Source organism: Papio anubis, chromosome 16 (genome assembly GCF_008728515.1).
Source record: "Papio anubis isolate 15944 chromosome 16, Panubis1.0, whole genome shotgun sequence".
Taxonomy (NCBI): domain Eukaryota; kingdom Metazoa; phylum Chordata; class Mammalia; order Primates; family Cercopithecidae; genus Papio; species Papio anubis.
Window position 1 is genome coordinate 37,296,854 of NC_044991.1, and position 13,636 is coordinate 37,310,489.

General features: G+C 42.4%; 1 pseudogene; it reads right to left on the bottom strand.

The window, feature by feature from the left end:
* Positions 1-10,410: 10,410 nt before the first annotated feature.
* On the bottom strand, positions 10,411-12,619 carry LOC110740631 (annotated as a pseudogene).
* Between the last annotated feature and the right edge of the window lie 1,017 nt (positions 12,620-13,636).

Here is a 13,636-nt window from a genome sequence, read left to right on the forward strand (position 1 = left end):
GGTCCCTTTGAGCAGGGAAGGTAAGGGTGTTGGGTACTTAGAATGTGTTCTAGGAGAACATGTGTGTGTATGTGTGTGAGCACCCCAGGTGGGCCTGTCATCTGGCCCTGGGACCTCCTTGCCTTGCGTGGAGCAGCATGGGCAGACAAGGGCTAGAACAGACTCTGTAATACACAGAAGCCAGGGCAGAGGCCTTCTTGCCCTGGTCTAAGGGTAGCACTGATGCGACTTTTATTTAGTTGTTATTCAGATTATATCCAATTGATTCAGTGGTAACGTGCAAAGGTTTATTTTAATGAGTTTAGTGTAACTTACATTTTACTACAACCCTGGCAAAAAAAAGAAAAGCATAAAATTTTTAGGATATTGTATTTAGGACCATGCTCCCAGGTTAGTTTTTGTTGTTGTTGTTGTTGTTTTTTAAGAAAAAGAATCCCCAAACAATTAATGTAACTATTTTCAGCAAGTAGCACAGAGTAAGGCAGATGAGGCAGTCATTTAGCACCCCAAATTTTTATTAGGCCATTTTAGAAGAACCTAAAATTAAATGTAATTAAACAGTAAATAGATAATTCAAAATAATTATAATTTGCATCCTATGGTTGATTCATTAATGACGTATGACAAATCTAGATGTGGGATCTCCTTTATTAACAATAACACACAGCAAACAAAAGGAATATTTCTAGAGTATTTATGCTAAAATTATGCATTTTAAATGGTGATAGGCTTTCAATAAATTCTGAGTTCTTCACTTTGAATATTTAATTTGCTAGAGGCCTCTATTTTAATATTTTTCTTCAAACCCTTTATTTAGCTGAGCTGATTTCTGTAAGCAGCCCTGCTTTTGGCTCACTGGACCAAGGGTCATCAAGTCTGCCTAGATCAAGGCTTCCTCTAAGTCCTAGAATGTCTTAGCTAGAATTTAGAGGGAGTCTATCCCCACCCCATTGTTTTACAGGGGGAAAAGGGTTCAGGGCAGATAAGGGACTTGGCCAAAGTCACATAGCTGGAAATCTACGTAATATTAACGAGTCTGGTCCAAAATATGGATCCCTAGTGGTCCCATTAAGCAAACAGCGAGGGAAGCCAGAGTTTCGGCCCAGAAGTCACATGAATCTTAGGGTGAACCAAATGAAATTGTTGTTTTTGTAGCTCAAAAACAGTTAATAAGTGACAAATTGATTTTAGAAAATATATTGAAATTAGAATTGTACGTATATTCTAATTTTGGGAAATTCTAATTTCAACATATTTCCATATATGTGTATATGTACATTACATTTACCAGTTTATTGTAAGAATATCATAAAGGATACAGATGAAAAGATTCATAGGGTGAGGTCTGGGGGAAGAGGTGTAGAGCTTCCATGCCCTCCACGGGCACACCAGCCTCCAGGAACCTCCTTCACATGTTCAGCCAGCTCAGAAGCTTCCTGAACCCCGTCCACTTGGGTCTTTTATGGGGACTTTATTGGAGAGGCATGATCAACAGTTGTGTAGAAATATGATTGGACAAAGGGGACATGATATAATACTAATTGAGTGGGGAAACCCAACAAGTGCTCTTCCGATTCCTCTCGGCCTGTCAATGCAGCAGCAGTTTTATTTTGTTTTGCTTTGTTTTGTTTTGAGATGGAGTTTCGCTCTTGTTGCCCAGGCTGAAGTGCAATGGCGTGATCTCAGCTCACCGCAACCACTGCCTCCCGGGTTCAAGTGATTGTCCTGCCTCAGCCTCCCGAGTAGTTGGGATTACAGGCATGCACCACCATGCCTGGCTAATTTTGTATTTTTAGTAGAGATGGGGTTTCTCCATGTTGGTCAGGCTGGTCTCCAACTCCCAACCTCAGGTGATCCGCTGGCCTCGGCCTCCCAAACTGCTGTGATTATAGGCGTGAGCTACCATGTGGTCTGGCCTGCAGCAGCATTTTATATTTTAAAATGCACACACCATGCCGCTTTTAATTAAATCATGTATAAATCATGTATAAGTGACAGGCTGTAGGTGCTGACATCACATGTGAACAATCTTTGAATGCCAAGATTCTCCTCAAAAGTCAATAACCGCTTGGATGTTGTATTAATTTGCTAGGGCTGCTGTAACAAAGCACCACAAACTAGGTGTCTTCAACAACAGGATTTATTGTGTTGCAGGTCTGGAGGCTAGAAGTTGAAGATCAAGATATCTGCATGGTTCGTTCCTTCTGAGGGCTGTGGGGAAGAATCTGCCGCATGCCTCTCTCATGGCTGCTGGTGGTTTGCAGGCAATCTTTGGTGTTCCCTGGCTTGTAGACACATTATTTTGACCTCTGCTTTCATGTTCACATGGCGTTCTCCCTGTGTATGTGTCTCCAAATTCTACCTTTTTATGAAGGCACCAATCATATTGGATTAGATGCCCACCCTTCTCCAGTATGATCTCATCTTAACTAATTACATCTGCATTGATCCCGTTTCCAAAGAAGACTACATTTTTGAGGTACTGAGAGTTAGAACTTCAACATATGTATTGTGCAGGGGACACATTTCAATCCATGATAGATATGAAACTAGGAAAAGATTTCATTTTGCAGCCATTTTGCAGAAATATAAGACATTGCATCCTAACCCATTAGAAAATTTGATCTAGAAGTAGAGATGAGGTGGGGCAAAGTGGCTCATGCCTATAATCCCAGCACTTCAGGAGGCCAAGGCAGGAAGATCACTCAATTCCAGGAGTTCAAGACCAACCTGGGCAACATAATAAGATCCCCCGTCTCTACAAAATTTTTTTTTTTTTAAATTAGCCAGCCGCGATGGCACCCACCTGTAGTCCCAGCTACTCAGGAGGCTGAGGTAGAATGATCTCTTGAGCCCAGGAATTCAAGACTGTAGTGAGCTATGAGCCATTGCACTCCAGCCTGGGCAACAGCCAGCCTGGGCAAGACTCTACCAAAATAAAAAAGTAGAGACAAATCAAATGTAGGAAGTTGGGGGGAAGCTGTGATGTCCATGTATGAGTATGCCATTGAAATGTACCCCTTCTCTCACTGAGATGTACACTGGTGCAAGCATTCATAGCCTCATTTAGATCTATGACAGTCCTTTGAGGGCACCAAAAGTTGAAGCAACTAGCCCAAGATCACACTATCAGTGTGTTCTTGTCAAACAAATGGTAGTGGTAGGATTAAGAGTGGTAGGATTTGGACACAGGCCTGTTCCAATTCCGGAGTCCATCCTCTCTTATATATATTCTATATATATGTATCCTTTGCCTTGATCCTCATCATTTGAAGCTACCTATATTTTTTATTTTCCTTGTATGAGATGTGTAAAATATATACTATGTGACCCAGAAGGATTTTTACAGATACACGGTTCATGTATTGGGAATAGCATGCATAGAATACATTTTTCCACATGCTGTGATACAGCATGATGTGTTCACCATTCTGGTTAATTTCCTTCTTGGAACTCAGAAAGACTGCATTTATCATCCTTGCTAGCCGTTAGGTGGATCTACATGACCAAGTCTGACTAGTGAAATGTAGGCAAAAGTGATGCAGCCACTTCCAGGCCTGATCCCAAAACATCCTGCACAATCTTCCTGTTTCCATTAGTTTCCTGGCTAGATGCAAAGAATCCACTGGAGAACTCTGAGGCTCTGGAAGAAAAGTGACTGACTGCAATAAGCATGGGACTGTGACTTGAGCAAGAAACCAATCTTAATTGTGTGGACTGACTGATATTTTAAGGTCATTGGTCTCAGCAGCTGGCATTGCTTATCCTGACTAATACACAAGCATTCCATGCAGAAATTACACAAATGCATAAAAATGTCTTTCCATAAAATTCTCAGCAAGGATTTATGTGACTATCCAGATGGTAATAAAAACCTGGAACAGTAATATTAAGAGCCAACACTCAAGGACAGAGTCCCAGATAATGAAGCCAAGGCTGTAATAAAGAACCAGTCAGAGAGACTCTGTCCAATAGGACTTTCTGCAATGATGGAAATGTTCCATTCTGTGCTATCCAATCTGGTAGCCATTAGTCATACATGGCTATTGGGAAATTGAATGTAGCTAGTGCAACTGGTAAATTGAATTTTTAGTTTAATTTTTATTTATTTATTTATTTTGAGATGGAGTCTCACTCTGTCACCAAGGCTGGAGTGCAGTTGTGCAATCTCAGCTCACTGCAACCTCTGCTTCCTAGGTTCAAGTGATTCTCCTGCCTCAGTACACTCTAGTAGCTGGGATTACAGGTGCGTGCCACCATACCTGGCTAATTTTTGTATTTTTAGTAGAAATGGGGTTTTGCCATGTTGGCCAGGCTGGTCTGGATCCCCTGACCTCAGGTGATCCACCCATCTCAGCCTCCCAAAGTGCTGGGATTACAGGTGTGAGCCACCGGGCCCAGTCAAATTTCATTGTAGTTTAATAATTAAAATTAAAATTTAAGAGGCTACATGTAGCTAGCAGCCACTGTGTTGAACCATGCAGATCTAGAGATAAAGTGGAAAGATAGATAAACGTGGCACAGGGAGAGGGAGGACATAAGTCACTGGGAAGTGGAAAGATAAGAATAGAAGGTAAGATGCCATACTTGCTGGGAGATTGATATAGTTTTGCTCTGTGTCCCCATCCAAATTTTGAATTGTGATACCCCTGTGTTGAAGAAAGGACCTGGTGGGAGGTAATTGCTATTCTTGTGGTAGTGAAGGAGTTCTCATGAGATCTGCTTGTTTGATAAGTGTCTGGCAGTTTCTACTGAGAGCTTGCTCTCTGTCTCTCTCCCTCTCTCTCTCTCTCTGTCTCTCTCTCTGTTTCTCTCTCTGTCACGCGCCTGCTGCCATGTAAGACGTGCCTTGCTTCCCCTTCACCTTCTGCTATGATTGCAAGTTTCCTGAGACTTCCCCAGACATGTGGCAATTAAATGTCTTTGGTTTATGAATTACCCAGTCTCAGGTAGTATCTTTATAACAGTGTGAAATGGACTAATATAGAGGTGATGGTCATCAAGAGGAGAGGTGTGATGGTGAATTTATTTTATGTGTCAACTTGGCTAGGCCATGGTGGTCAGTTGCTTTATCAAACACCAGTCTAGACATCACTGTGAAGATTTTTTTTTAGATGTTGTTAATATTTGAAGCAGTAGGCTTTGAGGAAAATAGATTACTCTCCAAAATGTGGATGGGCCTCATTCAGTCAGTTGAACGCCTTAGGAGAAAAGAATGAAGTCCCTCACAATCTCGTGAACCAATGCCTAAAAATAAATCTCTCTCTCTCTCTCTCTGTCTCCATATATATATATACACACACACATATATGTCCTACTGGTTCTGTTTCTCTGAAGAACCCTGATGAATACAGGAAGACATGAGGTTACTAACGGCACTTTGCTCAAAGGCATTTGTTTTTTAAATTAAATTAATTTGATTTTAAGACAGGCTCTCAGTCTGTCACAAGGCTGGAGTGCAGTGGCATGATCATAGCTCACTGCAGCCTTGAATTCCTGGGCTCAAATGATCCTCCTGCCTCAGTCTCCCGAGTAGCTGGGACAACAGGTGCGTGCCACCATGCCTAACTAACAAAGACATTTATAATAACCAATTTAAAATAATAAGAATTGGGTGCAGATTCCAATAAATAAAAACATGGATTTCCTCATTTTATTTCTTATCATATAAACCAACAGTTAATATGTGGGTCCTGGCCGGGCACCGTGGCTCACCCCTGTAATCCTAGCACTTTGGGAGGCTGAGACTGGAGGATTACCTGAGCTCAGGATTCAAGACCAGCCTGGACAACATGGTGAAACCCTGTCTCTACTAAAAATACAAAAAATGAACTGGGTGTGATGGCACATGCCTGTAAGCCCAGCTACTAGGGAGGCTGACGCAAGAGAATCACTTGAACCCAGGAGGCGAAGGTTCAAGCTGAGATGACGCCACTGCACTCCAGCCTGAGTGACAGAGTGAGACCCTGTCTCAAAAAAAAAAAAAAAAAAGTGAGTCCCTAAAATAGTTGAGTTCTATAAAAGCTAAATAACAGCCAAAAAATGGAATAATCAAGTAGTTAACTGCCTCTAGCTAGAGACTCACTACTTAAATGTGATGGGCTCAATCTGTCTCACAGCTCTTATATGCCTATGATTTCCACTGAATTCCTTGAATTGGGCTTCCATGAGGTCTCCAGGATTATCCCTTTGTAGACAAAGAGGAATCCTCAGAGGAGACAGACTTGAAGCACCAAATCTTTGCAGTATTTTCTCCCTGCAGGACTGGCCCGTGGCGTGGTGTGCCAGGCAGGAGCAGCTCTGCAGCCCCACAGCCCTGGGTGCATGAGTGACAGGCTGTAGGTGCTGACGTCACATGTGAACAATCTTTGAATGCCAGGATTCTCCTCAAAAATCATTTGGTGAATTTCTTAATCGTTTGCCACTTGGATGCACTTCTCTTCAGGGTTCAACAAGTACTCCTAACTACAAGGGTTGGAAACAAAGGGATGCTCTAGGCCTGTTCTTACAATTCACAGGCAGGTTAAAACAAAGGGTTTGCATAATAAATACCACTTATTTGATGGCTATATGTTTATGTCTACAAGGTGACAGGGCACCGCATGTAGAATGTTCCGCTTCTCGTTGTCTGCAGTTATTCGCAGTCTTTGTAGAAATGTTGGCTTCATTCATTCCTGGGGCACACCTCAATGGTGACTGCTACACAAAACACCCTCCCTACACTTAATCATCAAACATTTGCCATTGTGTCCTCGAGAAGCAGTCAAATGCAAGGGTTGGGAATTTGGGCTCAGGTGCCTCCTCTGCATGGTATACTACCACTTCTCTTACAACCTGTGTGACCCTGGGCAGATTACTTACCCTTGCTGTGCCTCCAATTCCTCATCTGTGAAATGGTGATCATAAGAGTGCTTTCCTCTCAGGATCATTGGCAGCCTTAAATGTGGTGATCTGTGTGATGCACTTGGAATCATGCCTGGTAGAATTATCCCTCAACCAACACAAGCTAGCATTGCTTCTTAGGGAGACAAGAAAAATATCCCTTTGGGAGGTAAAGCAAGTCATCAGAGGTAATGGCCCAAATTCTGCGTTTTATGACTTATCTTTGTCTCTCAGAGGCATTTCCTGAGCTTCATCTCTGTCCTTTTCATCAATTCTACTGGTTCTGCAGTCACCTGCCCACGCAGGGTCAGGTTCTGGTCACCTGAATTCATCACTGATGACTCAGTAGGTGACATTCGGTTGGGAACCTCAACCTGGGATTCAGTTTTACTCCTTTTGTGTTAACCCTGGCAGTTGAGATCTCAGCCCATCAGCCTCAGGGGTAGAAATCAATGACATGCAGGCAGCACCATGTTGTCTAAAGATCATGTGCTTCAGAATCTGTATACTTGACTTCCAGTCCCAACTCTGCCTCTTAATGACTGTGTGGCTCTAAGCACATCTCAACATTTTGAATATCTCATTTTGCTCATTTCTAAAATGAAGACAATAACATTTTTATTTATGAAGTAATTGCAAGGAGTAAATGAAATAAATATTTAAGACATTCTTAGCACAGGCCTGGCCCGTAGAAAACACTCAATAAACAAATGGTTCCAACCTCTCCCTGAGGAAAAGGAAGCATTCTGAATTTCCTAGAACTTCTAAAGGTAACCAAAGAGGAATGGTGATGGGTTCATTTTGGTAGAGGTTGTGCGTATGTGGTCACATGCGTGTGTATCGGTAAATACCATCCAATAGCTAATATGATGGAGCCTCACTTTGTGCCTGGTTCTTTACATGTATTGGCCCCATTTTCCAGATAAGGAATTTGGAGCATGTCAAGGTTAAGCCACTCCACCAAAGCCACATGACTCGTCAAAGGAGGGGTGGAGTTACAACCCGTACTATGTAGCACCAGAGCCGTAATTCTCAACTACTATATTCTACTCCTTCTCACAATGGCAGGTGTTTGTTGGAGCAGTGAAACTGAGGCAGGAGAGGCTGTGTCATATCCAAGGTGGGCCACTCTGCAGGAGTGGAAGCTGGGGTGGACCTGTGGAGGTGTTATGGGGGCCTTGCTTCTTCCCAGTGGTGGACTTTTTGGGGATGAATTTAAACTGGAATCTTTTTGCAAGTATTTTAACACCATGTTCTATGACAGCAACTTGATTATAGACCATTTTCAGGAATAAAGGCTGCCATATATTTCTTCGGCATCCCTCAGCTGAGTTCTGGGACCAGAACCCAGGCCAGAAGACCACCCCAAAAATACTGGCTGATGGTCGGGTGTAGCAACAAGAGGTCAACAGGATGTTTTTAAAAATTGAGATACAGTTCACATTTGATGAAATTCATCCTTTGAAAAAGTAAAATTTAGTGATTTTTGGCATATTCACAAAGTTGAACAACCATCACCACTATTAATTCTAGAACATTTCACCGCCCCAGAAAGAAACCCTATACCTCCTAGCAGTCATTCCCCATTCCTCTGTACCCCCAGTCCCTGGCTACCACTAACCTACTTTTTATCTTTATGGGTTTATCTATCCAGGAAATTTCATACAAATAGAATTGTACCATAAGTGGCTTTGTATCTGAAGAAGCCATTATTTTTAATGCAATAAGGTGGTCAATATAGAAGCCAGCTTCCATCATGGCCCCTGTATTAGTTTGTAGGGCTACCATAACAAAGTACCACAAATTATAAGGCTTAAACCACATAAATAAATTTTCTCACAGTTTTGGAAGCTAGAAGTCTGCAATCAAGGCATCAGCAGGGTTGACTTCTTCTGAGGCCTCTCTTTTTGGCTTATAGATGGCCATTTTCTCCCTGTGTCTACATGATGTCCCTCTGTGTCTGTGTCCCAATCTCCTCCTATAAGAACATAGGTCATATTGGGTTAGGGCTCACCCTGATGACCTCATTTAGCCTTTGCCATGATTTGGTTCTATGCTCTCACCCCCCAGATCTCATGTTGAGATGTAATCCCCAATATTGGAGGTGGAGTCTGGCGGGAGATGATTGGATCATGGGGGCAGATCCCTTATGACTTGGGGCTGGGTGCTGTCTTCACAACAGTGAATGAGTTCTCACAAGATGTGGCACCTCCCTACCCTCTCTCTTGTTCCCATTCTGGTCACATGACATCTTTGCTTCCAATGTGATTGTAAGTTTCCTGAGGCCTCCCGAGAAATTGAGCAGATGCCAGCATCATTCTTCCTGTAAAGCCTACAGAACCATAAGTCAGTTAAACCTCTTTTCCTTATAAATTACCCAACCATAGGAATTTCTTTGTAGCAATGTAAGAACGGCTAATAGAATCTTAATTACCACTGTAGAGAACCTATCTCCAAATATAGTCACATTCCGAGGTACTGGGAGTTAGGACTTCAACATGAATTTTGAGGGGATACAACTCAGCCCGTAATAGTCCTCCAATATTCCTTCCCTTGGAATTCATGCCCTTGTGTAGTCCCCTCCTGCACTGTATCAGGGCCAACCTGTGTGATGTTACATGACTTTCAAAGATGGCTCACTTGGAGGTAAACAAGCTACCTACTGTAAGGACACCTGAGCAGTCCTGTTGGAAGTACCACTGGGAGAGCAACTGAGGCTTCCTGTTAACTGCAGTACCAACTTACTAGCCATGTAAGTGCTGATAAGTCAGCAATTAGACTTAGCTGGAGTTAGACCCTCCAGCTCTAATTTTCAGATGACTACAGCTCTAGGCAAAATCTGACTGCATCATCACAAGGGATCTCAAGAGAGAACTAAACAGCCAAGCTGCTCTTGAATTCTGACCCCCAGAAACCATAAGATAATAAATTATCATATTCTTTTAAGTCATTAAGCTTGGGGATGATTTGGTAGGCAGCATTAGATAACTGATACAGTTGGGGTGGGATGGTAGGGGTTCAAAAAGTCAATGATTATTATATACCCACTCTCTTTCAACCATAGAATCGTGTGTGGGAGTCTACTTCTTCAAGGCTCACAAGAGCTCTGCAAAATGTGCGTTATTGTCCCTGTTTCACTGAGGCTCGGGAGGTTAAGGAACTTGCTAACTATTTAAATGTAGTCCAGCCTTTCTCCAAGATCTGTATGTTTTCTACTGTATCATTGGGACCCTATCATAGGAGATCACCACTCAGGGATGGTGTTATGTACGCAGTTAACTACTTGCTACCACTTAGCAGCAGCAAGAGTCACCCAAAATGTGTCTCATACTTAACGTTTGTTTTCTACTTTGGAAAAGTCACCATTTTGCATTCAACTCTTTTTGCATTCTTCTCTTTTTCTCTATTTTTCTTTCCTTTCTTTCTTCATGTGTGTGCATGTAGGTTTTAGTGTCTTTAAACCAAAATGACTTATTATATCACATGAATCTGTGGATCGATTGAGCTCATCTGGATGGCCTGGTTCACTTTTTTTTTTTTTTAATCCAATCTTTATTTAAAAGTCGACTCTGCCAGCTTAGCGTTTTCCACCAACTTGGGGAGCTAAAACTTTCACAGGCTTCACAAATTTTTGCTTAGGTGCTGCCTTTGTAGGTGCCTTAGCAGCAGCCATTGCAGTCTTTTTAGATGCTTGCTTAGCCTTTTTTTGCTTCCTTAGCAGCCCTGATAGCTTATTCTCGTTGATCCTTTCTAACTTCAGGTTTCTGATTCCTCTTGGCCATTATATCAGCAACAGACGCACCAGTAATGGCCCTCTGGAATTTGACCGCGCAACGGGTTCTTTTCTTTTGAACTTCTTCTGACTGTCCCTTTTTGTGCTTCATTCTGTAGAGAACAGTGCAGTTTATCTGTCGAGGATTCCTCTTGGAAAGGAACGCCTACTCACATTTTGAATTAAGAAACTGGAAAACCTTCCCGTCAGTCCTGGCATAGCACCTCCCGTGTCCGGAGTAGAACTTGTACCTGCTGAAACTGCACAGCTCAACCTTCGTGGCGGCAGCTCCACAGGAGGAGGAAAAAGATGGTAAAGAGAACAGTTCACATATTAAGCACATTGAACCAGGAGCTTTGCTGAGGCTGCAATGTCCAAGATAGCTTCACTCTTGTACTGCGGACTTGGTATAGATGTTGGCTAGGCCTTTCTTTCCACATTATCCCATGTCAGTCAGTGGTCTAGTTTCTTTCTCTGGTGGCTGGACTCCAGGACAGCTTTCATATATTTTTTCATTATTATAATATTTTTGAAACAATACATCATAGGAAATTCAATTGTGAAAAAGACAGCAAAAAATGTCCCTCTCATTCCTGCCACAGGCCTTCCAGTTTCCTTTTCCGGAGGTAATGAATTACCAGTATCTTACTTGGCCTTCCTGAGTTATTCTAAGCACACCTTTGTCTATCTGTGTACCTCTACATTTCCAAACCCAGCTACTATAGCATTTAAAATATGTAAATAGCAGCACTCTTTACACACTGTTCTGCATCTTGTGTTTTTGCTTGAAATATCTTGGAGATCCTTCTGTATCAGGATATGAAAAGCTATAGATCTACCTCATCCTTTTAAACAGTTATGTAGAGTTTTGTTTTGTGGATCTTACATGAGGCAATTTATCTAGTTGGTTCTCTTTTAATGAGCATCTTTTCATTTCATATACCATGATATTGACAGTGATGGCATTTAAGATAGTAACTTCTATTTAACTTTTAAAATTGACTTAAAATATCATGGAGTAGGCATCTTTCTAGTATATCACAGCACCGCCACCCTATAGCATTACTAATAAGTCATTTGTCAAATATATACATGTGCCTTGCTTATGGAAACATGTGGTCTAGTAAATGCTGCTGACCGGTACCTCTGGGCTTTTTAAAACTTGCATCATTAGATCATACTTACAGCTGTGCACCACTACTGAAGGCTCCCTTCCCCCATAAGATTTTAAAATATCCCATATCACTACTATTTCATTATCTTTAAAAAATTATCCCTCTTTGGCTTCAGTGACCCGCACCTCAGTCACCCCTTCAATCATTTGCTGATTATGTTGCTACTTGAATCCACTCAGAAGAGTAATTCCTAATACCAGCCTTAGGATACAAGCATGGCACGCAGAGGCAGTGCTGGACTATTAGTGTCCAATTATATACTGCTGGATGCTGTGTTATCATTGCTTCAAGTGCATTACTCCCACATCTGGTAAGACTAAAGAACATAGTCTAGAACCAGAGGAACTGGGTTCTAGTTCTAGTTCTGCTACTAACCACCTTGATCATTTGTCAAATGACCTATCTTGTTTTTGATTTCCCAAAGCGGATCCCAAGACAAGGTTTAGGGGCATAACTAGTTTATTTTGGAGGTTATCCCAGGAAATGGTTGAGAGACAGGGACCATGAGACGGAGAAGGGAAGGAAGCAGATTTAAGAGACCTTAATGGGCAGGTTACCACCGAGGACAGCTGTGACTCAATTCAGCTGGGGACCTCTAAGGGACTATGTTAAGGATGGAACAAAATCATCTTGACTGAGGGATGAGAAAGTAGGCTTTTGAATCTATCCACTCCCACCACTCACTGATGGAGGGTTGCTCCTTAGGTTAACTCCTGCTGTGGTCTGAATGTTTGCATTACTCCAAAATTCATATGCTGAAATTCAATCCCCAGGGTTTTTTTTTTGAGATGGAGTCTTGCTCTGTTGCCCAGGTTGGAGTGCAGTGATGCGATCTTGGCTCACTGCAATCTCTGCCTCCCGGGTTCAAGTGATTCTCCTGCCTCAGCCTCTCGAATAGCTGGGATTACAGGCATGCACCACCACACCCAGCTAATTTTTATATTTTTAGTAGAGACGGAGTTTCACCATGTTGGCCAGGCTAGTCTTGAACTCCTGACCTTGAGTCATCCGCCCACCTCAGCCTCCCGAAGTGCTGGGATTACAGGCGTGAGCCACCACGCCCGGCCCCCAGTGTTTTGATATTAAGAAGTGGTGCTTTTGGGAGGCAGAGCCCTCATGAATGGGATTAGTGCTCTTCTAAAAGAGGCCTGAGGGAGCCTGTTTGCCCCTTTTGCCCTTCCACCATGTGAGGATGCAGCAAGAAGATGCCATCGGTGAAGTAGTGAGTCCTTGCCAGACACCCAATCTGCTGGTGCCTCAATCTTGAACTTCCCAGCCTCCAAAACTGTGAGCACTCTGCTTTCCTGTTGTTTATAAGTTACCCAGTCTAACATATTTTGTTACAGCAACTTGAACTAAGACAACTCTCTAGTATTTCCAGTCTTGCTTGCAATCTCCCAAGTAGTCCCAGCACCAGAGAACACCCTCAAACAGAGAGGTGGAGGATGTCCTGGACTGTACAGACACTATGAAGGTAACCTGCAGGGTAAGAAAGGAGAAATGAACTCTGACAGCATCTGCTATTTAGAAACAGCATGTGCATTAACTAAAAACATAGTTTTTAGTTCCTTAATGGAGCATGTCATGACAGGCCAACAAGTGAGGATGTTTTGAACACTTGGACAAGGGTATTTAGCACTTGGGAGCACAAGAGAAGTTTCCATGGAGAACTTAGAATATTAATCAAAGGACACTGACATATACTGAGTGCTATGATTCAGGCCTTGGCTGGGCTTTCAACATATAGGATCTTATTACTCCTAACTGTAGCATGGCAAGGTGAGCATTATTATCCTGAGGCTTGGAG